At 41.7% G+C, this 25,108-nt stretch overlaps 1 long non-coding RNA gene and 1 pseudogene across 1 annotated transcript; both read left to right on the top strand.

Annotated features, from left to right (window-relative positions):
• The first annotated feature begins 7,504 nt into the window (after positions 1–7,504).
• Positions 7,505–14,731, top strand: LOC133049886 (uncharacterized). Its single transcript, XR_009691488.1, has 3 exons — positions 7,505–7,669; positions 8,123–8,330; positions 10,147–14,731. It is a non-coding gene; the product is annotated as an uncharacterized LOC133049886 (long non-coding RNA).
• A 7,981-nt stretch (positions 14,732–22,712) lies between these two features.
• Positions 22,713–24,678, top strand: LOC133049973 (tubulin alpha-1A chain-like; annotated as a pseudogene).
• The last annotated feature ends 430 nt before the right edge of the window (positions 24,679–25,108 follow it).

Here is a 25,108-nt window from a genome sequence, read left to right as displayed (position 1 = left end):
TTTATTTCATGGCTGCAGTCACCATCTGCAGTGATTTTGGAGACCAAAAAAATAAAGTCAGCCACTGTTTCTCCATCTATTTGCCATGAAGTAATGGGACCGGATGTCATGATCTTAAGTTTTCTGAATGCTGAGCTTTAAGCCAACTTTTTCACTCTCTTCTTTCACTTTCAACAAGAGGCTCTTTAGCTCTTCTTCTTCACTTTCTGCCATAAGGATGGTGTCCTCTGCATCTCTGAGGTTATTTATATTTCTCCCAGCAATCTTGATTCCAGCTTATGCTTCATCCAGCCCAGAGTTTCTCATGATGTACTCTGCATATAAGTTAAACAAGCAGGGTGACAATATACAGCCTTGACATACTCCTTTTCCTATTTGAAACCAGTCTGTTGTTCCATGTCCAGTTCTGACTGTTGCTTCCTGACCTGCATACAAATTTCTCAAGAGGCAGGTCAGGCGGTCTGGTATTCCCATCTCTTTCAGAATTTTCCACAGTTTACTGTGATCCACACAGTCAAAGGCTTTGGCATAGTCAATAAAGCAGAAATAGATATTTTTCTGGAACTCTCTTGCTTTTTCAATGATCCAGCAGATGTTGGCAATTTATCTCTGATTCCTCTGCCTTTTCTAGAACCAGCTGTTTTTTGTTTTTGTTTTTTTTTTTGCATCAATTTCTTGATTTTAATGGGAAAACATTAGCAATTAGTTTAGGTTTGAACTTTGCCTCACCGATAGCTCCACAGTAATTAGCCTCCAACTAATACAAATAAATGAAAAAAGATAAAAATAAATAAATAAAAAAGGAGTACAACTGGTGTTTCAGTGTTGAGATCCTCACAACCAAGAGTAACAATAACATATAAAAAGGCATCAAAAGTTGCCATTAAGAATCACATTTCCAAAACTAAATATGAAATAATTATATGGATTTATTTTATTTTTTCCCAATTATTTATATTAGTTGGAGGCTAATTACTTTACAATATTGTAGTGGTTTTTGCCATACATTGACATGAATCAGCCATGGATTTACATGTGTTCCCCATCCCGATCCCCCCTCCCACCTCCCTCCACATCCCATCCCTCTGGGTCTTCCCAGTGCACCAGCCTCGAGCACTTGTCTCATGCATCCAACCTGGACTGCTGATCTGTTTCACACTTGATAATATACATGTTTCGATGACGTTCTCTCAGATCATCCCACCCTCGCCTTCTCCCATAGAGTCCAAAGGTCTGTTCTATACATCTGTGTCTCTTTTTCTGTCTTGCATATAGGGTTATCGTTACCATCTTTCTAAATTCCATATATATGCATTAGTATACTGTATTGGTGTTTTTCTTTCTGGCTTACTTCACTCTGTATAATGGGCTCCAGTTTTATCCATCTCATTAGAACTGATTCAAATGTATTCTTTCATTTTCATATATTTTTAGAACCAGCTTGAACATCTGGAAGTTCACAGTTCACGTATTGCTGAAGCCTGGCTTGGAGAATTTTGAGCATTACTTTACTAGCATGTGAGACGAGTGCAACTGTGCGGTAGTTTCAGCATTCTTTGTCATTGCCTTTCTTTGAGATTGCAAGGAAAATTGACCTTTTCCAGTCCTGTAGCCACTGCTGAGTTTTCCAAATTTGCTGACATATTGAGTGCAGGACTTTCACAACATCATCTTTCAGGATTTGAAATAGCTCAACTGGAATTCCATCACCTCCACTAGCTTTGTTTATAGTGATGCTTCCTAAGGCCCACTTGACTTCACATTTCAGGATGTCTGGCTCTAGGTGAGTGATCACACCATTGTGATTATCTGGGTCGTAAAGATGTTTCTTGTACAGTTCTTCTGTGTATTCTCGCCACCTCTGCTTAATATATTCTGCTTCTGCTAGGTCCATGCCATTTCTGTCCTTTATTGAGCCCATCTTTGCACAAAAGTTTCCCTTGGTATCTCTAATTTTCTTGAAGAGATCTCTAGTCTTTCCCATTCTATGCCATTTACACAGAGTTAAAAGAAAAAAGACAAAAAGATAGTTCACTGGAAGTGCATGCCCAGCTGGGAAAACTATAAATAAACATAAGGAAGATGTTACCATAATAGTTAGTCATTTTCTTTATGTGGGAGACTAGAAGTAATATTTTGGAGGAAGTATTTGGGAACATTTTAGGTTCCAAAAATTACATGGTCTTACTGATGGTTTATAAGCATACACTTGATGATAATCCATTACATTGTACAACTGTATTTTTCTGCACATCCCTTAATCAATGTTATAACTCACAATAAAAATGCTTAAAGAAAAAATAGCAAAGGGATTTCATTTACTCAGATGACATGAAGGCCATAGGTAAGTAGTTTAGCACTTACCTATGGCAGTTCCGTGTAAAGGAGACAAGAAATAAAGAAGGGCAATATAGATAGGATATAGAAGCAAATGTTGCTTCTTGGAAGAAAAGCTATAACAAACCTAGATAGCATATTAAAAAGGAGAGATATCACCTTGCCGAAAGGTCTGTATAGTCAAAGCTATGGTTTTTCCAGTAGTCCTGTACAGATGTGAGAGTTGCATCATAAAGAAGGCTGAGCACCGAAGAATTGATGCTTTTGAATTGCAGTGCCAGAGAAGACTCTTGAGAGTCATTTGGATAGCAGAGAGATAAAACCAGTCCATCCTAAAGGAAATCAACCCTGAATATTCATTGGAAGGACTGATGCTGAAGCTGAAGCTCCAACCCTTTGGCCTCCTGATGTGAAGAGCTGACTCTTTGGAAAAGTCCCTGACACTGGGAGAACTTGCAGACAGGAGGAGAAGGGGGCGAAAGAGGATGATATGGTTGAATGGCATCACTGACTCAATGGACATGAGTTTGAGCAAATTCCGGGAGACAGTGATGGACAGGGAAGCCTGGCGTGCTGCAGTCCATAAGGTCGCAACGAGTGAGACATGACTTAGCACATGAACAACAAGATAGCCAGAGTTTCAGAATACAGAACCATTCCAAGAAGCTTCGGCCAGGCCAAGAGGGAGTCCTCAAGTCAAAGTTGCCTAGCAGAGGAATCCTTCTTGCATAAATTGACCTGCCTTAGTGTCCCTACCTTGTTATCATGAGCAGAGACCAGCTTGGGGAAAGGGCGGCTTTTGGAGAAATGCAATGATGGACTCAGAGGCCAGCAGCTGAGGCTACCCACCAACTACACACTTCACAGCAGGAGATTTGAATAGCCTATATCCAGGGCTGTTACATCTACTAAAGGGAGGTAACTTGTGAAAGCTCAAACACAGCAATGCAAATAAATAAGCCACAAAACAATTTGAATTACAGAATTACTAACATAATAATTGATATATTAATAAGATCTTATGATTATTCTAATCAGGAAATCCTTGAATATTTATGAAATGGTATGGAGCACTATTTCTCTACACTGAAGACTAGAGAAACAGTATTTCATACCCACTACAGTCTACCTGAGAATAATAATTAATAATCTAGGTGATTTCAGTTCCTAAAGCCCCCCATTAGTGCTGTTGAGCACTTCTATTAAACACATTTGGCTTTTTCTTTCAACATTTATAACAACCAAGGTGACAGAGGAAATTCCAACAAGTAGGGATGTATAAACCTTTTTTTTTTTTGGCTGTTCTGGGTATTTGTTGTGGTGTGCAGGCTTTCCCAAGTTGCGTTGCTTCTTTTGCGGCAGAGCAGGGGCTCTCGAGCACAGAGACTCAGTAATTCCAGCATGCAGGCTCTCTAGTTGCGATGTGCAGGTTTAGTTGTCCCACAGCCTGTGGGGTCTTAGTTACCAGACCCAGGATCGAACCCGGTCCCCTGCATTGGAAGGCAGATTCTCAACCACTGGACCACCACCCAAGAAGTCCCAGGATGTGTAAATCTTCATGGGTGTCCTGGCCTAGAGTCAGAACTGCCGAGGTCCAGCCCGGCAGGACCAGGAGTACCCAAGGGATGAGTGGCGTCGGTGAGGAAGAAGACAGACAGACACACACACACAGACGTTGAGTAGAAGAGGCAGTTTTTTTTTTTTATTTTTAGGATAGCTCAGTTTTTATAGAATGAATGTTATCTCCCCCTTAAGTCACCACATATTACATCAAATATTGGTTTGTGCTTCCGTCAATATTTTTTTTTCCCCATGTTTTTCCCCTAAGCATTCATCTAGAATGTTTCCGATTACAGGGTTTATACTTAAATGTCCCATACATAATCTTCTTGCCTCAATGGCCTAACATTCTTACTCTAACAAAAACAGTGTTTCACAAATCTCAGGTATAGTGTAAATTCTTTGGACAATAAAACAATACATGGGAAGGGTCACAGTAACATGTTTGACATTTCTGAAAATAGTACCATGAGAATAACCTGATATTTTTCTTTACCTGAAACCACAAAATCTCAATTTACAACGATTAACTATTAAACAGCAAAAACACCTCTAAAGCAGCAAAACACCTCTATTAATAGTAAGATAATGGCAGTAAAGCTGGTTAATATAAATCTTCTATTAAAATCCTATATACCCCATTTTCTAATTTTACAAAAATATCCTTAATATCCCATGTTGTTTAAAGAAAGGGAAACAATAAACAAACAGCAGCAAGGAAATAGCAATAGTGAAAACCCTTTCAACCAAGGAGAAAGTAAACTAAAGCAGTATATCTACTGCTAAATCTAAATGCCTCTACTCTTTTCTATTCTAAAACATTATCATCTTTTAAGCAAGCAGCCAAACTATACCTGTGACCTTTTCTTTTATGACTTGATGTTTATGGTCGTGTCCTAAGCCAGAGCAATCTTGAGCATTTCCAAAAAAGCTTGGACTTTTCCAGCGAGGCCTTATTACTATATATTATCATTTCCAAAAATTAATAGAAAGCCCAACAATAGTAAGACAGAAGGAAGAAAGGGACATACCGGGCCCCTGGGACAACCTCAAGGGGAAGAGCTGCCTCGCAGATTCCTTTCTCGTCTCGTGACCTTGTCCCCGGGACAACCTTGAGGGGAAGAGCTACCTTGCAGTTTCCTTTCTCGTCCCCGCGGCTCCGGAGGGGACATATTGGGCCCCTGGGGCAGCCCCATGTGAGGAAGAGCTGCCTTGCAGGTTCCTCTCTCATCCCATGACCTTATCACGGACTGGGTGCATCCCGGCGGCTCCCGACACAGAACAGTCTAGAGGAATGTGACTTTTAATTAAAGGCATTTCACTTGAGTTTTCCAGACTGTAATAGAAAGTAAACAAGCTACTAAGCTAATCCCCTGTGATTTAATGTTGATGATAGAGTGTAAAGAAAATAACTAGTTCTACAAAGGCTTCCCCGGTGGCTCAGATGGTAAAGTGTCTGCCTGCAATGATGGAGACCTGGGTTCAATCCCTGGGTGGGGAAGATCCCCTGGAGAAGGAAATGGCAATCCATTCCAGTATTCTTGCCTGGAAATCACGGACGGAGGAGCCTGGTAGGCTACAGTCCATGTGGTCGCAAAGAGCCGGACACAGCTGAGCCACTTCACTTCACCAATGTTTCCAGGGGTCCCTAGCTCCTTTGCTAGAAGCAGAGGGGGAAAAGGGCAGGCATTCATGTTTACCAATTAGAATGCTTCTTTGAAATCCTCTCTTTATGGTTTTCATACCACGATTACGCTATTTGGAATTCACATTTAAGAGTGGATTAGGAACGATCAACACATAAAAGAAATCAGTAATGGAGGAAATTGAGAAAACAGGTGTGTGTTTGTTGGTGGCCCGGTACCTTATCATTTATATTCACAGATATGTACTAATCCTTGGGTTATCCTACAGTGTAATGGAGAAAATGTTCTTACTTCAACACTTTTTTAAACTGGAAGATAATTGCTTTACAATATTGTGCTGATTTCTGCTGTACAACGATGTATATGTTGTTCATCCCACACCCCATCCCTCTAGGTCACCACGGAGCACCAAGCTCTCTGTCTTACACATGGTAATGTATCTATTTCAGTGTTACTCTCTCTATCCGTCCCATCCTCTCCTTCCCCCAAGGTGTCCACAAATCCATTCTCTATGTCTGTCTCTATTCCCACCCTGAAAACAGGTTCATCAGTACCATTTTTCTAGATTCCATATATATGCATTAATATATGATATCTGTTTTTCTTTTCCTGATTTACTTCACTCTGTATAACAGGCTCTAGGTTCATTCATTATTAGAAAAATGCAAATCAGAACTACCTCAATATTTTGAACCCCTCCAAGGCCGGATGGAATTAAAAAGAAGAAAATTAGTTGAAATCAGTTTGGAGATGCTTTGTCATATTTTCAAGTAAATATTTATTTTTATTTATTTATAATACTTATTTATAATATTTATTTATTACTGCTTATTTAGTGTAATTATTTTAAATTTCTCAAACTCGTTTTCGGAGACAATGGAGATGCCCTCCTTTTTAAATGGAGCTACATGCGTTATAAATAAAATGGCAGTATTTCCCTGTTCAAGTAAATGAGGTGAAAAACCGAACTACCAAATTTATAAGCACGTGAAACAAATCAGGATTCTTCTCCCTTTGGGAGTAAAGGAGCTCATCTGCAGATATTACATTGAGCGGGAATGAAGCATCTTTTTCATAACTGTGAATATGGGAAGAAGTATGTGCGTAGATGCTGGAAGTTCAAAAGGGAAGCTGTGTAGAGGCTGAGGCACCACAGCTTCCACTGTGGAATGTGACGGAAACTGGTCTTTCCTCTCTACCATCATCTTCACTCCTGCCCTGGCAGTCACGACATACCAAGGGACTCACAGTTTCAGACAATCTAAAGCTCCTGTGTGGACTTTGAACTGTGAATAAGTATCACAAGGAAAACAGGACAGTTAGAAGCCGCTCACAGCTACAGCGCTGCTGAGTCGCTTCACTTGTGACCGATTCTTTGCAACCCTATGGACCACAGCCGGCCAGGCTCCTCTGTGCATGGGATTCTCCAGGTAAGAGTACTGGAGAGGGTTGCCGTTTCCTTCTCCTGGGGATCTTCCCAACCCAGGGATCAAATATGCATCTCTTCCGTCTCCTGCACTGACAGGCGGGTTCTTTATCACTGGTGCCATGGTTACAGTAATAGTGACAACGATGCCCCCGCATCTTAGCCTGATGTCTGTCGTACTGTCTACCTTTTCGACTCTAGAGTTGCGCTGCTTCTTGGCCTTTTGTCAAACCTTTCCCTCACTCTGTCGGTGATTCTTGGAACTTTCAACATCCTTCTACCAAGATTTCTGTTTGCTTAAGATGACTACAGAAGCTGCTTTGCAGTGAAAGGCAACAGAAACCACGACATCAGCCAGGAATTCTAATCTCAGTGGAGATCAGGGCACTGAAGAGGAGCGTGAGGTGAGAGTTTAGTCACAGAGAATTGCGGGAAAGCAAAGGTCAGCTGGCAGACACGTTGCTGGAGGCTCTCCTAGGGCAGCTAATTACAAGCCCTTCAACAACGCCACTAACTCCTCTGCCCTCAGCTGGCGAGGATGGGGGAGCTTGTGGACTCTCTGCCCTGGTAAAGTGCATCGCAGGAAACAGCTGCTTTGGAATTTGCCAGGACCAAGCCAGCAGGTGCCAGGTTCCAGACAAGAGCAGAGACTGGGGGGATGTGAACACACAGAACGCACGTGGATCAGACTCATTCTCAGGTAAACCTCCAGAGCTGGCCAAACTTGGAAAGGTCAAGAATATCCACGGGAGGGTCCTTCTCCACTCAGGGGATGGGGGCAGCACCTCTTCCTTGGAAACAGAAGCAGAACTTGGAAAGATGGGGGAAGAGGCAGCAAAGTTGGAGATGAGACCATGTGAGAAAAATTAAATCGCAGGCTTCTATTTTCTATATGAAGCAGGCAGTCAGGATATCTGCTAAGAATGAGGGAGTGAGAAAGTGGGCAGAGGTTGAAAGAGGAGATAAATGTTTTGAATGGTCAATATCAGAGAAAAGTATGAAAAAAAAAAAAAAAGTACTGAATGTCCTGATGAAAATAACAAACTTAAGTGGATTTGGCCTAAGCACTCCAGGAACACGTTGCCCAGGCGTACTAGCTGTAAAAATAATGGTCAGATCACACAAAAGCTAATAATTATTTTTAAAAAATCAGGGCTTCTCTGGTGGCTCAGTAGTGAAGAATCCACCTACCAATCCAGGAGACGTGAGTTCAATCCCTGGTCCAGGAAGATCCCACAAGCCACAGAGCAACTAAGCCTGGGTACTATAACTATTGAGCCTGTGCTCTAGAGCCCCTGCTCTGCAACAAGAGGGTACCCCCTCCTGCTCGCCGCAACTAGAGAAAAGCCCTCGCAGCAATGGTAAGCCAGCACACCCAAAAATAAGTAAACAAAATTATAAAAAATACATTAAAAAAGAAGTTTGGTTGTTATCATCAATGATGATTAAAATTATACCAAGGTAAACAAAAAACTGATTCCATTAAAAATATTAGTAGAAGGCCAAAGGGGGAAGAGAAGCAGAGTGTTGATAAGAGGATGATAAATAGGGATATGGAAATGTAGGTTCTGGGCCAGTTTAGAGAGGAACGTGAAACTAAGAAGAAACTGAACAAATGGGAAACCTGGAAGGAAGCCAGAGCTGGAAGGGTACGATGAGGCAGAAAACAGAATTAGCTGAAAGGGAGGAAGTGGGAGAGGTGGGAGAAGTGATGGGAACAGAACTTTATGGTCAGAAAGTTAAACAGCAAATAAGATAATGTGGCTTCAGAAATCAGTGCTGGGTGAAATGGAGGTGAAAGTCATCAGACTAGGGATCCACAGTCCCTGATGTAAGGATGCTGGACACAACAGAGGAGGATATTGAAGTCACCCAGGACGATGGCAGGATTTCAACAGTGAAGACACATCAGTCAGGTGTCAGTGTCCTAAGTACAGAACAATAACCTAAGACTCTGGGGATGACTGGGGGAGAGAGCAACAGAGCTGAGATGCATGATTCTGAAAGAAGGGTGATGTAATACAATAAACTAGAAAAGGAATACAAAAATAAACATTTAAAGTATTTTGGTTTAAATAAATGTTTTGATTATCCTGAAAAAGGAAATGGGAACCCACTCCAGTATTCTTGCCTGGAGAATCCCATGGACAGAGGAGCCTGGCAGGCTACAGTCCATAGTGTCTTAAGAGTCGGACACGACTTAGCAACTAAACCACAAAAGCCTAGAGGTAGAATGGGTTTCAGGAGCAGTTGTCTCAACAGCTCATTCATGACATCAAGACCTTGATTCTTTCTGTCTTTATTCTCATCTCAGAGCTTTAACCTAACTTAACTTTGAAGTCTTAAGATAGCTTCAAAGAGGAAAACAGACATTTAATGCATATATGTGAAATCTAGAAAAAAATGGTACAGAGAAACCTGTTTGCAGGGCAGGAATAGAGATGCAGATGCAGAGAATGAACATGTGGACACAGTAGGGGAAGAGGATGATGGGATGAGTGGGATTAGCATATATATACTACCATGTGTAAAACAGATAGCTAGTGGGAAGCTGCTCTATAGCACAGGGAGATCAGCTCAGGGCTCTGTGATGACCTAGAGGGTTGTAGGATTAGGGAGGGAGGTCCAAGAGGGAGAGATAATATGCATACAAGACAGTTTCCAGTACAATCTAGCTATGTGGTCCCTGCTCACAATCAGCTGGAGATAAAAGAGACTGATTTCTCATCCAGCACTTTCAGAACACTTCCTGGAAAGCTCTTCTTGCATCTCATTGACTAGGATGGGGTCACATACCACTTGTAAACCCATCACCAGCAAGTAAACTGCTTCTTTTAGACAAGACATGCCGATTCTTGGGCTGAGGTCAACTCTCCTTATGACATTTCTGTTTCCCAATGGGAGCAGCTGCTGGGGAGTATACCATGACCTCCCTGACTTGCATGCATCTGTGACTTCCTCAGCATCTTCCCTTAAAGTGGTAGGTTCAGAATGGGGAGCAAACAATGAGCAAACTTATTCAATTCTCTGAATAAGCAAAGTTTTGGCTTTCTTTCAAAGAATCGGGTTTACACTGGTGCCACTTGATTGACTAACACACTAGTTAGTCAATCCATAAGGTTCACATGGGGGCTACTCTGGCAGTCCATTGGTTAAGACTCGGCATTTCCACTGCAGGGTCACGGGTTCAGGCCCTGGTTGGAGAACTAAGATCCTGCGTGCCCCATTGCACAGCTACAAAAAAAAAAAAAAGAATAGCATAATGTTCACATGGGAACAGAATCCTCACAATTGCAAATGAAGCTAAGCGCTGCAAGCACATTTCCTTCTGTCTTACGAAATCGCAGGAAACTTGTGGTTTTTTATTGAGGCTTCAGGACAGTCATCACCCTCTTTCCACTAAGACCATAGAGATTCTCCTCCAGCTGTGCATCCTAAATGTCATGTTGCTCCAGGGTTAGGGCTCGAAGTTCTACCTGCTAAAGCTGGAGTCCATGAATGGTACTTGGGCCAGTAAGTCTCAAAGTTCTGACAGACAGCTATAGCAGCACAGAGGCAAGGGTAGCATAGAGATAGGTAGGCAGACGGACCAATGACCATCAACAGAAATGCAAGACTTAACACCATGCTACTTAAAAACATCTAATGGTTCCCACACACAAAACAATGTCTCAACGCCTTAGAACTACATAAAGAACTATTTCTGTGCAGGCACAGCCAATGGAACCACCGCACAATTGCACTCATCTCACACGCTAGCAAAGTAATGCTCAAAATTCTCCAAGCCAGGCTTCAACGGTACGTGAACCATGAACTTCTAGATGTTCAAGTTGGATTTAGAAAAGGCAGAGAAACCAGAGATAAAATTGCCAACATCTGCTGGATCATTGGGAAAGCAAGAAAGTTCCAGGAAAACATTTAGGTCCTCTTTATTGACTACACCAAAGCCTTTGACTGTGTGGATCACAACAAACTGGAAAATTCTTAAAGAGATGGGAATACCAGACCACCACCTGACCTCCCTCCTGAGAAATCTGTATGCAGGTCAAGAAGCCACAGTTAGAACTGGACATGGAACAACAGACTGGTTCCAAATCGGGAAAGGAGTATGCTAGTGGGAAGCTGCTCTATAGCACAGGGAGATCAGCTCAGGGCTCTGTGATGACCTAGAGGGTTGTAGGATTAGGGAGGGAGGTCCAAGAGGGGGTTGTGGTAATGATGTGACATAATGCATATAGAAAGCTGAGTGCCAAAGAATTGATGCTTTTAAACTGTGGAATTAGAGAAGACTCTTGAGAGTCCCTTGGACTGCAAGGAGATCCAACCAGTCCATCCTAAAGGAGATCAGTCCTGGGTGTTCATTGGAAGGACTGATGCTGAAGCTGAAACTCCAATACTTTGGCCACCTCATACGAACAGTTGACTCATTGGAAACGACCCTGATGCTGGGAGGGATTGAGGGCAGGAGGAGAAGGGGACGACAGAGGATGAGATGGCTGGATAGCATCACCGACTCGATGGACATGAGTTTGAGTAAACTCTGGGAGTTGGTGATGGACAGAGAAGCCTGGCGTGCTGCGATTCATGGAGTCACAAAGAGTCAGACATGACTGAACAACTGAACTGAACTGAACAGTCAGTGGTGGGATTCCCAGATAGCTCAGTGGTAAAAATCTGCCTACCAATGCAGGAGACATGGGTTCGATCCCTAGATCAGGGAAGCTCCCCTGGAGGAGGAAGTGGTAACCCACTCCAGTATCCTTGCTGGGAAAATCCCAGGGACAGTGGAGCCTGGCTGGCTATAGATCATGGGGTCACAAAGAGTCGGACACAACTGAGTGAGCATGCACAATCAGCGGTACCAGCTTCACTGCCCACTTTACATTCCTCCTGTTGATACATTTGTGACATCCTTGAATACTCCTTTTTAACTCTATGCTTTTGAAGATTCTTCTACCAAGAATTCCTTCCCCTACTTTGAGAGTTAATTGTTCATCATATGTTATTGGTATAACTCACTATATTAACACTTAGCCAAACTCCACAACGGACAACAGTTGATGCTTTAAAAAGGAAGTTCAGCATTTTCTGATTTTCTTATCTCAGTATATTAAAATTTTTGAACGGTTAAGTACATCTTTGTGAATAAATCACTGGATTGCTCCTCTTCAGTAAGGAATCTCCCATCATCCAGCCATAACTTGATGTACATGTAAATAACTGACGCAGAGACAAGACGGTAAATGAAGTGAAGTGGGGCAAACCAGTAAGGCAGGATGGATGTGTCCAAACAGATTGGCCAGTGTACATGTTTAAACAGTGTGGGCAGTTTTCCGGAGGCCAAGTGTACTGGATGGCTTGTTTTGAAAATACCAGCATAAACTTCTTAAGCAAATGTTTTATGGTGTGTAACACAAGTATAAAACTGATGCGTTAAGAAAATTAGTCACTGGGTTTGCTTTGCTAATGAAACAGAAATGACTTTTTTTTTCTTTATAAGAAAATCTTGAATGCTGTTCTCGGGCTGAGACAGCATGGAGCCAGTCACTCCCACAACATTCTTCTTCCGAGAGCACGCAACTCCCATCTGATGGAGGGCTGCTCTTATCTAACCTTGTTCTTCCCAAATGACACCATCCCTTTCGCTATTAAGAAATGACTTGTACTTTAGCTTTACCTCTTGAAGTAAGGTTTGTTACTGCATTTAAAGATTATGTGGCAAGTAAATGCAAAATGTAAAGCTGTCTCCCCATTCCAGTCCAAACACCAGCATGAAACATCTGATAGGCCACAGAGAGAAAGAAAGAAGGAAATAAGCAGTTACTGAGTCCATATTATGTACCAGGCAAGGCTTCTAGGCTGTAGCTTGTCCCAGACTTGAGACTGTATCTGTGGCATCTCTAGTGCCTGGCACAGTTCCTGGCACCTACACAGTTGCTCAATAAACATTTATTTACTGAACCAATCGAAATGCATTCCAGACGTTATCCCATTTAATATTCACAACCACCTTCTGAATTTCCCAGTGTTTTCTTCATGTCATAAAGAGACTAAGTAATTCATCCAGGATCACAGTGAAAGGCCTGATTACAAACCAAGGATATAAGTCAGACGTCTTAGGGGACTTCCCTGGTGGTCCAGTGGCTAAGACCCTGCATTCCCAATGCAAGGGGACCATGTTCGTTCCCTTTTCAGGGATCTAGATCCCACATGACACAACTAAGACCTGATGCAGCCAAGTAAATAAATTAAAAAAAAAAAAAAACAGGATGTGAGACATGTTAGCAGTCATGTAGAAAAATACAACTTTTAATAGATGAAACAAAGTGTTCACTGAATTTAAGTGACTGTCTCCATAGACCACTTACAGCAGAGCAAATGACATGACTACAAACATGAAAATCAAGACAAACATAGGATTTTTAAGTTTAAAATATTCTAAACAATAGGTATGGCCATTGATACAAGAATATATAGGATTCAACTTGATATTTTGAGTGTGCCTGTAATATGGCAAGAACAAAAATGACTAAGCAATAGACTCTGCCCATGAAGATACAACACAAACAGAAACAGTACAATAAATCAGACCCTATGCCTTTACAGGGGCTTCCCTGGTGACTCAGAGGGTAAAGAATCTACCTGCAATGTAGGAGACCTGGGTTCGATCCCTGGATTGGGAAGATGCCTTAGAGAAGGGAATGGCAACCCACTCTAGTCTCCTTACCTGGAGAATCCCATGGACAGAGGAGCCTGGCAGGCTACAGTCCACAGGGTCACAGTCAGACACAACTGAGTGGTTAATTATATGCCTTTACAGAGTTATGAAGCAAGCTTTGTGGGGGCACCATTGATGGAACAAGTAACACCACACTAAAGAGGAAGAGGGCTTCCCAGGTTCCTCAGTGGGTAAAGAATCCACCTGCAATGCAGGAAATGCAGGAGACATGGGTTCAATCACTGGGTGGGGAAGATCCCCTGGAGGAGGGCATGGCAACCTACTCCAGTATTTTTGCCTGGAAAATCCCATGGACAGAGGAGCCTGGAGGGCCACAGTGCATAGGGTCATAAAGGAGTCAGACATGATTGAATAGACTAAGCACGCATGCAAAGAGGAAGAAGATTAAGGGTATTGTTAAAGAAACATTGCAGAAGCAAAGAAGAGTCACAGAAGGTCCCGGCAAGGAGAGAAAACCATGAGGAGCTTCATAAAGTGGTTGTTTAGACTGCGTAGGAAGAAACGGTAGAATACAATCCTGGAAACGCAGATTGCTATCAATTGTGAGGACGTTCTGCCCACGTCCATTTGCTAAAGGAATAAGAATGTTTCCCTGAAATGTTTTATGCCAAGTACCCAAAGGAAGACTGGTGTGTCTTGTCTGACTCATGGCATCAGTGTTCAGCTCTTATCAGACAACTTCCTTTAACTCACAGGGGCTCCTTCTCAACCTGCTGGTTTCCTTCTCTGTCTCTGCTCATTCTGAAAGAAAAAATGAGCCCAGTAATTGAATCTTAACCCAAATTCACACCCGATTACCTCATAACGCACAATTTCAACAGTAGAAAAGCATGATACTCCCCTGATATTGCAACAGGGCAAGAGTTTTCTCTTCTGAATAAAACTAGCTTCTGAAATGAGATGGATGAAACTGGAGCCCATTATACAGAGTGAAGTAAGCCAGAAAGATAAAGAACATTAAGCATACTAACACATATATATGGAATTTAGAAAGATGGTAACGACAACCCTATATGCAAAACAGAAAAAGAGACACAGAAGTACAGAACAGACTTTTGAACTCTGTGGGAGAAGGTGAGGGTGGGATATTTCAAAAGAACAGCATGTATATTATCTATGGTGAAACAGATCACCAGCCCAGGTGGTATGCCAAGTGCTCGGGCCTGGTGCACTGGGAAGACCCAGAGGAATCGGGTGGAGAGGGAGGTGGGAGGGGGGATCGGGATGGGGAATACGTGTAAATCTATGGCTGATTCATGTCAATGTATGACAAAACCCACTGAAAAGAAAAATAAATAAATAAAGGAAAAAAATGTTATTTAAAAAAAAAGAAACCAAAAAAAAAAAAAAAAAAAAAACTAGCTTCTATCCATGGTGGAGAGAAAGAGTTGGTATACAAGAACCTGATTTATAAGAACACAGACAACACAGCTTACATAAAGCATACCAGAATCTGCCTGCCAATGCAGGAGACGAGGGAGACATGGGTTCAATCCCTGGGTCAGGAAAATCCCCTGGAGGAGGAAATGGCAACCCACTCCAATATTCTTGCCTGGGAAATCCCATGGACAGAGGAATCTGGTGGGCTACAATCCTTGGGATCTCAAAACAGTTGGGCACAATTTGGCAACTAAATAACAACATCATATAGGTCAACAAGATGGGTGGATATTAGAACCCTAAAGCATAATTAAAACAAGTTAGGCAATTGGTTTTAAACTGAGTTTTGAGAAATGATGATAATGTGATAATGATATGTGAAATGAGATACTGAAAGGATAATGTGAAATGGGATATTTCACGTTAAGGTCAATCATGTGCCTTTAAGAGCATTGCTCTAATCACTCATTATTCTGGAAGAAGTAATATAAATTATAATGTTGCTTACTATTTGAAAGGCTCTTGTGCCAACTACTGCCACCACATAGCTTTCCTATGGGCATGGAAATCTCACAAGCCTGTGTGTACCTAACAATGGCATGTATACATGACATCATGATTTCACTCACCAAGGACAAAATGAATCACATCAGAAACTGCTTCATTTCATGGAAGCCAAACAACATGTCAACTTCAGAACTATGGATTTCATCTATTTCACTGAGAGTTCATATGCTAAAAACTCATGTCCTATTCTATTTTATTGAAACAAGGAAAGGCTAATGTCTTCTGCTTGGTGTATCTCCAAACCTGCTTTTTCATCTTGAGGAACTTACATGAATTCAAAACAGTAGAGCAGTTCTTTCTGATACAATGTTTTCTTCATGACATGCTTCTAGAATTCCATTTCCTGATGTTGTTCATTTCCTCTTTCAAAGAGGCCTTTCTGAGTTTCATTCATTAACCTGCTTCATGAGTAAGGAAGGTAGACACTGCTTTCATTTCCCCTTGCTTTCTGAGCCAGATATTTAGTTTCCTAATACATGCCTCTAGATCTGACCTTCTGGAATATTTGCTAGTGAAAACCAAAAATTTAATGACTTCTGAGTTTACCAAAAGCATCTATCATCTAAGCAAATCTTGTGCATCATTATTTCCCCTACTTGGATAACTCTACCTAAAATTCATCCTCTCATCTGCCTAACATTTATCACAGACCTCTGATGTCATCAGAAAGCAAGGAGAGGAAGTAGTGAGATGTGCCTTCTGCCTGGTGACATCAGTCCAATACACCCTCTATAATCTTGCCTCTCTTCCAGGAAATCTTGGGTCACATTCCTTTTTATTTGTCCCAACTTTGAGTAGTTGGGCTGACAAACAGAGAAAGAAATTTATTGGAAGAATATGAGGTTTTGCACATTCTCAGGAAGACTAGAGAACTGTGCTCAGAATGAGAAAAAAAGGCGGTGGGAGGCTGAAACCACAGCCAAAATCCACAGCCAAAATCACACCACAGAACCGGTCCAGCAAAAACACAACCACAAATCAGGGCTTCAAATACCAAAATCAAACAGACAAAAAAAAAAAATGCCCACTGCAATTGATTGTGATACTCTACCTTATGGAATACCTACTTGACCACGTGTCTACATGCAGTAGTATAATTGGTCTCCTTATTTCTCTTTTAATCTTCCACCAGCTGGTACTGGAGTTCCCAAACTATGACCGAGGTAATCTAGGAGACCCAACAAGATATTTTAAATTTTCAAGGACAGCATAGCAGCATCTGTCAGATACTACTACCCTTGAAGTGACTCACATTCTCATTAGATCATGCTACATTCCTTCCAAAGACATTTCTTTCCTTGCAAAGCTGGGCTTTCCATGATTGCTGCAATAAAAAGCAAGGACCACATGAAAATCAATGGGTAACAGGAAATGAAAGTGCAATGTCCGGACAGTCCAAGGTTAGTGAAGCTGGACTGTGCCCAGTAGGTACACACATCCTGTTAGTAACTGTCTATTCAAAATGAAACTAAACACTTTTTATTCAAGCATATATATATATATATATATATATATATATGCTTTATAAAGGGATTTTCTGGTGGCTCAGATAGTAAAGAATCCGCCTGCAATGCGGGAGACCTGCGTTCAATCCCTGGGTTGGGAAGATACTCTGGAGAAGGGAATGGCTACCCACTTCAGTATTCTTGCCTGGAGAATTCCATGGACAGAGGAGCCTGGCAGGCCCCAGTCCATGAGGTCACAAAGAGTGACTGAGCGACTTTCACTTTCACTTTCATGCTTTATAAATGACTACTTGGTTGTTAAAACATGAACACTTACTAAGGTGTTTAAACCTAAAAACAATTGAAACTGTTAGGTATTTCTTTTGGCCTGGGAGGTTGTGGGAAAAAATTATTGAGACACTAATGGTACCATGAGCCAAAACAACTTAGGAAACTCTGAACTAGTGCAATGTTTATTGGTTAAAAAACTAAATGCTTTTGGGGACTTCCCTGGTGGTACAATGGTTAAGAATCTACCTTGCAATGCAGGGGATAAAGTTCAATCCCTGGTCAGATCCCATGTGCCTCACAGCTTGGTAAAAAAAAAAAAAAAAAGAATTAGTAATCAAAAAACTCCAAGCAAACAAAAGTACAAGACTGGACAACTTCACAGGGCAATTCTACCAAACATATAAAGAAAAACTAATGCCTATCCTTCTCAAAGTATTCCAAAAAACTGAAGAGGAGGGAACACTCCCAAATTTATTCTTTGATGTCATATTACCCTGATACCAAAACCAGACAAAGATACTACTTGAAAGAAAATCACAGGCCGACATCTCTGGGGAATATAAATGCAAAAATAATCAGCAAAATATCAGCAAACTGAATTCAACAATATATAAAAATGATCACACTCCTTGATCAAGTGGGATTTATTCCAGGGATGCAATATCTGCAAATCAATCAATGGGACACACCATATTAACAAAAGGGTGGATAAAAATCATGATCATCTCAAAATGAAAAGTGAGGGTGTTAGTCACTCAGTCATGTCCAACTCTTTGTGACCCCATGAACTGTAGCCCACCAGGCTTCTCTGTCCACGGAATTCTCCAGGCAAGAATACTGAAGTGGGTAGCTGTTCCCTTCTCCAGGAGATCTTCCTGACCCAGGATTGAACCTGAGTTTCCTACACTGCAGGAAGATTCTTTACTCTCTGACTCTGAGCCATGATCATCTCAAAAGATGCAGAAAAGGCATTTGGCAAAATTCAACATCCATTTATAACATAAACTCTCATCTAAAGTCCTATAGAGGGGACATATCTCAACATAATAAAGGCCATATATGAGAAACCTACAGCTAACACCACATGCGATGATGAAAAGTTGAAAGCTTTTCCTCTAAAATCAAGGACAAAACAAGGATGCCCAATTTTGACACTTCCATTTAACATAGTATTGAAAGTCCTAGCCACACCAATCAGGCCAGAAAAAGAAATAAAAGCATCCAAATTGGAAAAAAAGAAGTAAAACTGTCCCTATCTGCAGATGAAAGTGAAACTGAAATGGTGAATCTCTCAGTTGTATCCGGCTCTTTGTGACCCCATAGATTATAGCCTGCCAGGTTCCTCTGTCCATGGAATTTCCCAGGCAAGAATACTGGAGTGGATTGCCATTTCCTTTTCTGGGGCATCTTCCCCACGCAGGGATCGAACCCAACTCTCCTGCATTGCAGGTAGATTCCTTACCGTCTGAGCCACCAGGGACCTACAATTCATTTGTAGATGACTTGATACTATATGTAGAAAACACTAAAGTCTCCACCAAAAAATCTATTAGAACTAATAAGTGAAGTCAGTAAAGTTGCAGGATATAGGATTAATATATAGTTGATATTTATTATTTTAAGTTTAAATTTTGGAGTAACTCATACACAGTAATAGATAAGTAATACGGAGACTAAAAGAGATATGACAACTAAATGCAACGAGTGACCCTATACTGGATATTGAAAGCAAGGGAGGATGCTTTAAAGAACATTATTGAATAACTGGCAGAATTTGAATATTGACAGTGTATTATATCATAGCACTAAACTTCCTAAATGTGACCATTGAACTGTGGTTATGTGAGAAAATGTCCTTATTAAGAAATACATATTGAAGTATTTAGAAATAAAAAGATATGATATCTATAACTAACTTTTATATAATTTAGGGAAAAATTAACAGTAATATATATTACACAGGACTTCCCTGGTGGCTCAGACAGTGAAGCATCTACCTACAATGCGGGAGACCCGGATTCAATCCCTGGGTCGGGAAGATCTCCTGGAGAAGGAAATGGCACCCCACTCCAGTATTCTTGCCTGGAAAATCCCATGGACGGAGGAGCCTGGTAGGCTACAATCCATGGGGTCGCAAAGAGTTGGACATGACTGAGTGACTTCACTCACTCAATATATATTATAAATGTTGCTCAGTCATGTCCAGCTCTTTGTGACCCCATGAACGGCAGCATGCCAGGCTTTCCTATCCATCATCAACTCCTGGAGCTTGCTCAAACTCATGTCCATCAAGTTGGTGATGCCATCCAACCATCTCATCCTCTGTTGCCTCCTTCTCCTCCTGCCTTCAATCTTTCCCAGTATCAGGGTTTTTTCCAATGAGTCAGTTCTTCACATCAAGTGGCCAAAGTATTGGAGTTTCAGCTTCAACATCAGTCCTTCCAATGAATATTCAGGACTGATTTCCTGTAGGATTGACTGGTTTGATCTCCTTACCGTCCAAGGGACTCTGAGTGATAAGGTAAACGTGGGAAATAGCAGATCTGGATTAAAGGTACTCAAGAAATTTTTGTAATTTTCTTGCAACTCATCTGTAACTTTTAAAGTATTTTTTTAAAGGTTTTGTCCTAAAATGGTAAAATGGAGAAATTGGTCACATGCAGTTTGGCCTAAAATGTATTGTTTTCAGTATTTTAACACATTATTGATCAGAGATGTATTAACACCATAGGCGTTAGCTTCTGCAAAAATCCCTGGTCAATAATGTGTTAAACTGTAATAAGGCTTTTATTTTCTTTGGTAAGAAATAGCAAGTGTTTTGATCATTTAATAATGATAACCTTTCCTCCTTTGGGTGCTTTGAAAACCAAATAGTAGCATAAATATTTTGTGTATATTATATTTTCTGGAAGGAATTAGATCTGAATAATTTAGATTAAAATACTACTTATAATTTTCTGTATTTAAGTCCTATACTTATTCTGAACTAGAAAGATTTGGACCAAGTAAGGAGATTTGAAAACAAACTGAAGAGTTAATGACCAACTCTAAAGTCTACCTGGTGTAAAATGTCAAAATGTAACTTTGGTAACTTCCTGATACCTGTCAACACTCCATGATGATCTGATTTGCCACCATACTCCTCCATTTTCCTGTGATTGTCCAGGGATATTTTCTGGTTAGAAAATTTCATATTACTTAATTTCTTTACATTTTAATTCTTCACATTTTAAAGTAAGCTTCATGGAAACAATGCAGTCATTGTCCCCCCACACCAATCTCCCTCATCTCCCCTGTGTCATTCCATTTTCTTACTTTTACCTTCTTTGACCCTGTTACCCTTCCCCATTGTATCCTTCTCTATCCTTTCTCTTTTAAATTGAAAACTTTCTTCCTGGTTCTCCATACTAGCCTCACCTTAGTTTCAGCTTTCATCATCTCATGCTTAGATCACCGTAACCATCTCAAAACTAGTCTTCTGCCTCTAGGCTCTCCCAACAAACCCACATGTTACAGAAGTATTTATTTTTAGAAATTCAAAATCTATATACTTATCTATAATATCCAATTTAAACTTTCCAGAATGATATTCAAGGTCCTCCAGGACTAGCACCAAATAACTAATACTAGTACCTTAGTTAGCTCCCACAATTTCCAGGCACAAAATCTCCTCCCCAGCCATCTAGGTTTTTGCTGTCATTTCCTTATCTCTAAGAGATCAAACCAAGTTTTTTCCTCCTTAAATAACCTGAGAGAGCTTTGTTTCTCTCTTCTTTCCCAGTTATCCATCACTGACATATTTAGGACAAAGGTCAAGAGGTTTCCCTGGTGGCTCAGATGGTAAAGAATCCATCTGCAATGCAGGAGACCTGAGTTCTATCCCTGGGTTGGGAAGATCCCTTGGAGAAGGGCATGACAACCCACTCCAGTATTCTTGCCTAGAGAATCCCCATAGACAGAGGAGCCTGGCTGGCTACAGTCCATGAAGTCGCAAAGAGTCGGACACGACTGAGCAACTTTCACTCAAGAGGTTTTCTTCCACTTAGGAGCAGACACCGAAGATGCCCTGGGCCACGTCCCTTTGGCCCATTTGACATTTGTACCACTATTGTGAATGGTTGCATGAATATTGCAACGCTCTGGCTTCAGTCTTATACCGTCTAAGCAGGGCTATAGCCTGGAAGTACAGGAGAGTTAATAAATGATAAGGGATGGAAGTCAGTAGATAAATGCCCCAGCCTCCCCACCCTTAACTGAACAATTCAGTTGTTGTTCAGTCACTAAGTCATATTTGCCTCTCTGTGACCCCATGGACTGCTGAGCCACATTCTACGTGGTTCTACAGATAATCCTCAGAGTAAATGAGTCTCATTTGACCACAGTGATTTCTATCTGGGTAGCATACCCTTTATTGACTCTCTCTTTTTCTTGTCTTACTCTTCTCACTTCCTCACTCTGTTTCCTGGGATTTATAGCTTCGGTCCTCAGGTAAAGGCACTTGAACTTGCTATATCCAAGTCCTTGCTTAGGCTCCACTTTTGCAGGACCCAAGACATAAAACAATATTCATTATTCTTCTATTCCTTTATTAACAAAACCCCGCGTTTTATCTGTACCCATGACCACATAATTAGAGGTTACATTTTTCCACCATCTTTGCAACTAAATGAGTATATATGACTTGTTTACCAATGGGATATATGTGAACTTATATGCCAAGCCTAGACATTAAAAGAAATATAGGTGAGCTTTTCTTTCCCCTTTTTCTGTTCCCGATGGCTGAGATGAAGGTGTGATGGCAAGAACTGCAACAGCCATGATGGACCCAGAGATGGAAGCTGTCTTTTAAGGACAGACTGATCTGCCCCTCCCACTCTGTGCATTACCTCACTGTGAGCTGATACAGGAGAGAAAAATACCCTTCTCTCTTCTCGGGTCATGGTATTATAGAGATCTCTGTTTTAAAGTGGCTTAGGCAATATCCTTAGTTTGGACAAAGTCATACAGCTTTTAAGTAAGAGATTTCACAACTCGAGCTCTTAGTAAGCCATTCATTTGTTGTGGCTATGTAATATCCCTCTTATGAGTCTACATTTTGGGTCAGCAAAAAGACTGAGTAATACTGCATTACGTATGACATGTTCCAGAAGAGACGATTTCCCTCCCTTTTTCCAGTGGAGGAGGGAAGGCGTGGTTCTGAGTCCCTTCAAGAATATAAACAAAGCCAGTTCTCTTACATCTACTGCCAATGAGTTGCTCTGTAAGAAGCAACAACCTCGCTTTCTCCTCTCTGCCATCCCTGGGCAGCCATAAAATAACAACTCTATCAGTGCATCTCCATCCATGCTGGCCAGGATGGTGTCCAGATCAGCATTGCTGGCTGGTAGCTCTACCGCTTGGAACACGGCACCCGGTCCAATGGCCAGATGCCAAGTGACAAGACCACTGGGGTAGGAGATGACTCCTTCAACATCTTCTTCACAGAGACAAGTGCTGGGAGGCATGTGCCTAGGGCAGTTTTGCAGACCTGGAACTCACAGTCATTGATGAAGTTCGCACAGGCACGTACCGCCAGCTCTTCCACCTTGAGCAGCTCATCACAGACAAGGAAGATGTTGCCAGTAACTATGCCCAACGTTTTTTCAGTACACCACTGGCCAGGTGACAGTTCAACCATAAAGAAAGCTGAGCACAGAAGAATTGATGCTTTTGAACTGTGTTGTTGGAGAAGACTCTTGAGAGTCCCTTGGACTGCAAGGAGATCCAACCAGTCCTCCCTAAAGGAAATCAGTCCTGAATATACATTGGAATGACTGATGCTGAAGCTGAAGCTCCAATACTTTGGCCACCCAATGGAAAGAACTGACTCATTGGAAAAGACCCTGATGCTGGGAAAGATTGAGGGCAGGAGGAGAAGGGGACGACAGACGATGAGATGGTTGGATGGCATCACCGACTCAATGGACATGAGTTTGAGCAAGCTCCAGGAGTTGGTGATGGACAGGGAAGCCTAGCGTGCTGCAGTCCATGGGGTCGCAAAGAGTCAGACACAACTCAGTGACTGAACTGAACTGACTGGCAAGCGGATCCCTAACCTCATCATGGACCAAACTCAGAAACTGACTGACCAGTCACAGGTCTGCAAGGCTCCTCGGTTCTCCACCGAGAGAACTGGTTCTAGGCTCACCTCCGTGCTGGTGGAATATCTTGATTATGCCAAGAGGTCCAAGCTGGAGTTCTCCATTTACTCAGTGACCCCAGGTTTCCACAGCTGTAGTTGAACCCTACAACTCCATCATCACCACCCACGCCTCCTGAAGCAGTCTGGCTGTGCTTTCATGGTAGACAATGAGGGCACCTATGACGTCTGTCTTAGAAAGCTTGATATTGAGTAACCAACATTTACTAACCTAAACATCAAGGTTTGTCCTCCATAACTGCTTCCCTAAGGTTTGACGGAACCCTGAATGCCTGGTGCTTTTTTGTTGGTTTGTTTTTATTTATTTATTTTGGCCACTTTTGCACTGCAAGATCTTAATTCCCTGATCAGGGATAGAACCTATGCCCGCTGCCATGGAAGTGTTGAGTCTTAACCACTGGACCACCAGGGAAGTCCTAGAACCCTGAATGTTGATCTGACAGAATTCCAGACCAAGCTGGTGCCACTTCCCCTGGCCACATATGCCCCTGTCATTTCTGCTGAGAAAGCCTACCATGAAAGGCTCTCTGTAGCAGAGGTCACCAGTGCTTGCTTTGAGCCAGCTAACTAGATGGTGAAATGTGACCTTCACCGTGGTAAATGCATGGCCCGCTGCCTATTGTACCATGGCGATTTGGTTCCCAAAGCTGTCAGTACTGCCACTGTTATCATCAAGACCAAGGGGACCATCCAGTTCATGGAACGGTGCCCCACTGGCTTCAGAGTTGACATTAGCTACCAGCCTCCCACTGTGATACCTGGCAGACTCCTGGCCAAAGGACAGTCAGCTGTGTGCATGCTGAGCAACACCACAGCCATTGCTAAGGCCTGAGCTCGCTTAGATCACAGGTTTGACCTGATGCCTGCCAAGCGCGCCTTTGTTCACTGGTACATGGGTGAGGGCATACAGGAAGGAGAGTTTTCTGAGGCCCGTGTGGACACGGCTGCCCTTGAGAAGGGTTATGTGGACATTGGTGTGGATTCTGTTGAAGGAGAGGTAGAAGAAAAAGGAGAGAAATACTCAAGTTAAAAACGTCACACAGGTATTGCTTTTACAGGGAAGTTTATTCTATTTTAAATGTGGAAAAGCTGTGGTCCAATCAGTTAATTTGCATGTGGCAAATTTGCATATACATTTGCATGTATATCCTCATATACAATTATTGCTTTTTAAAAATGCTTTTCAAAAATGATACTTTGTTACAGACCCAAGCTATCCATTTTTTCTCTGATGGGTTTGGATAAAATCTTTCCTGTCTTAAATGAAAATGCAAACAAAATGAAGAAGCTGTGAAGCTATACAGAAAACTTAAATCTATTGTCATTTTTACAATACCCAAGGCAAAATATTTACTCATAACATGGGCTGAACTGTGACCCCCCCCCCCAAAGTTTATGTATTGAAGTCCTAACCTCCCACCTGTGTCTCAGAATGTGACTATATTTGGAAATAAAATATTTAAAGTAACACTTAATTTTTAAAAAGGCCATTAAGGAGGGCCCTAACCCAATCTGACT

This window comes from Dama dama, chromosome 31 (genome assembly GCF_033118175.1).
Source record: "Dama dama isolate Ldn47 chromosome 31, ASM3311817v1, whole genome shotgun sequence".
NCBI classification, from domain to species: Eukaryota; Metazoa; Chordata; class Mammalia; order Artiodactyla; family Cervidae; genus Dama; species Dama dama.
The sequence above is the reverse complement of the archived record's forward strand: the minus strand, read 5'-3'. Positions and strand labels throughout refer to the sequence as shown.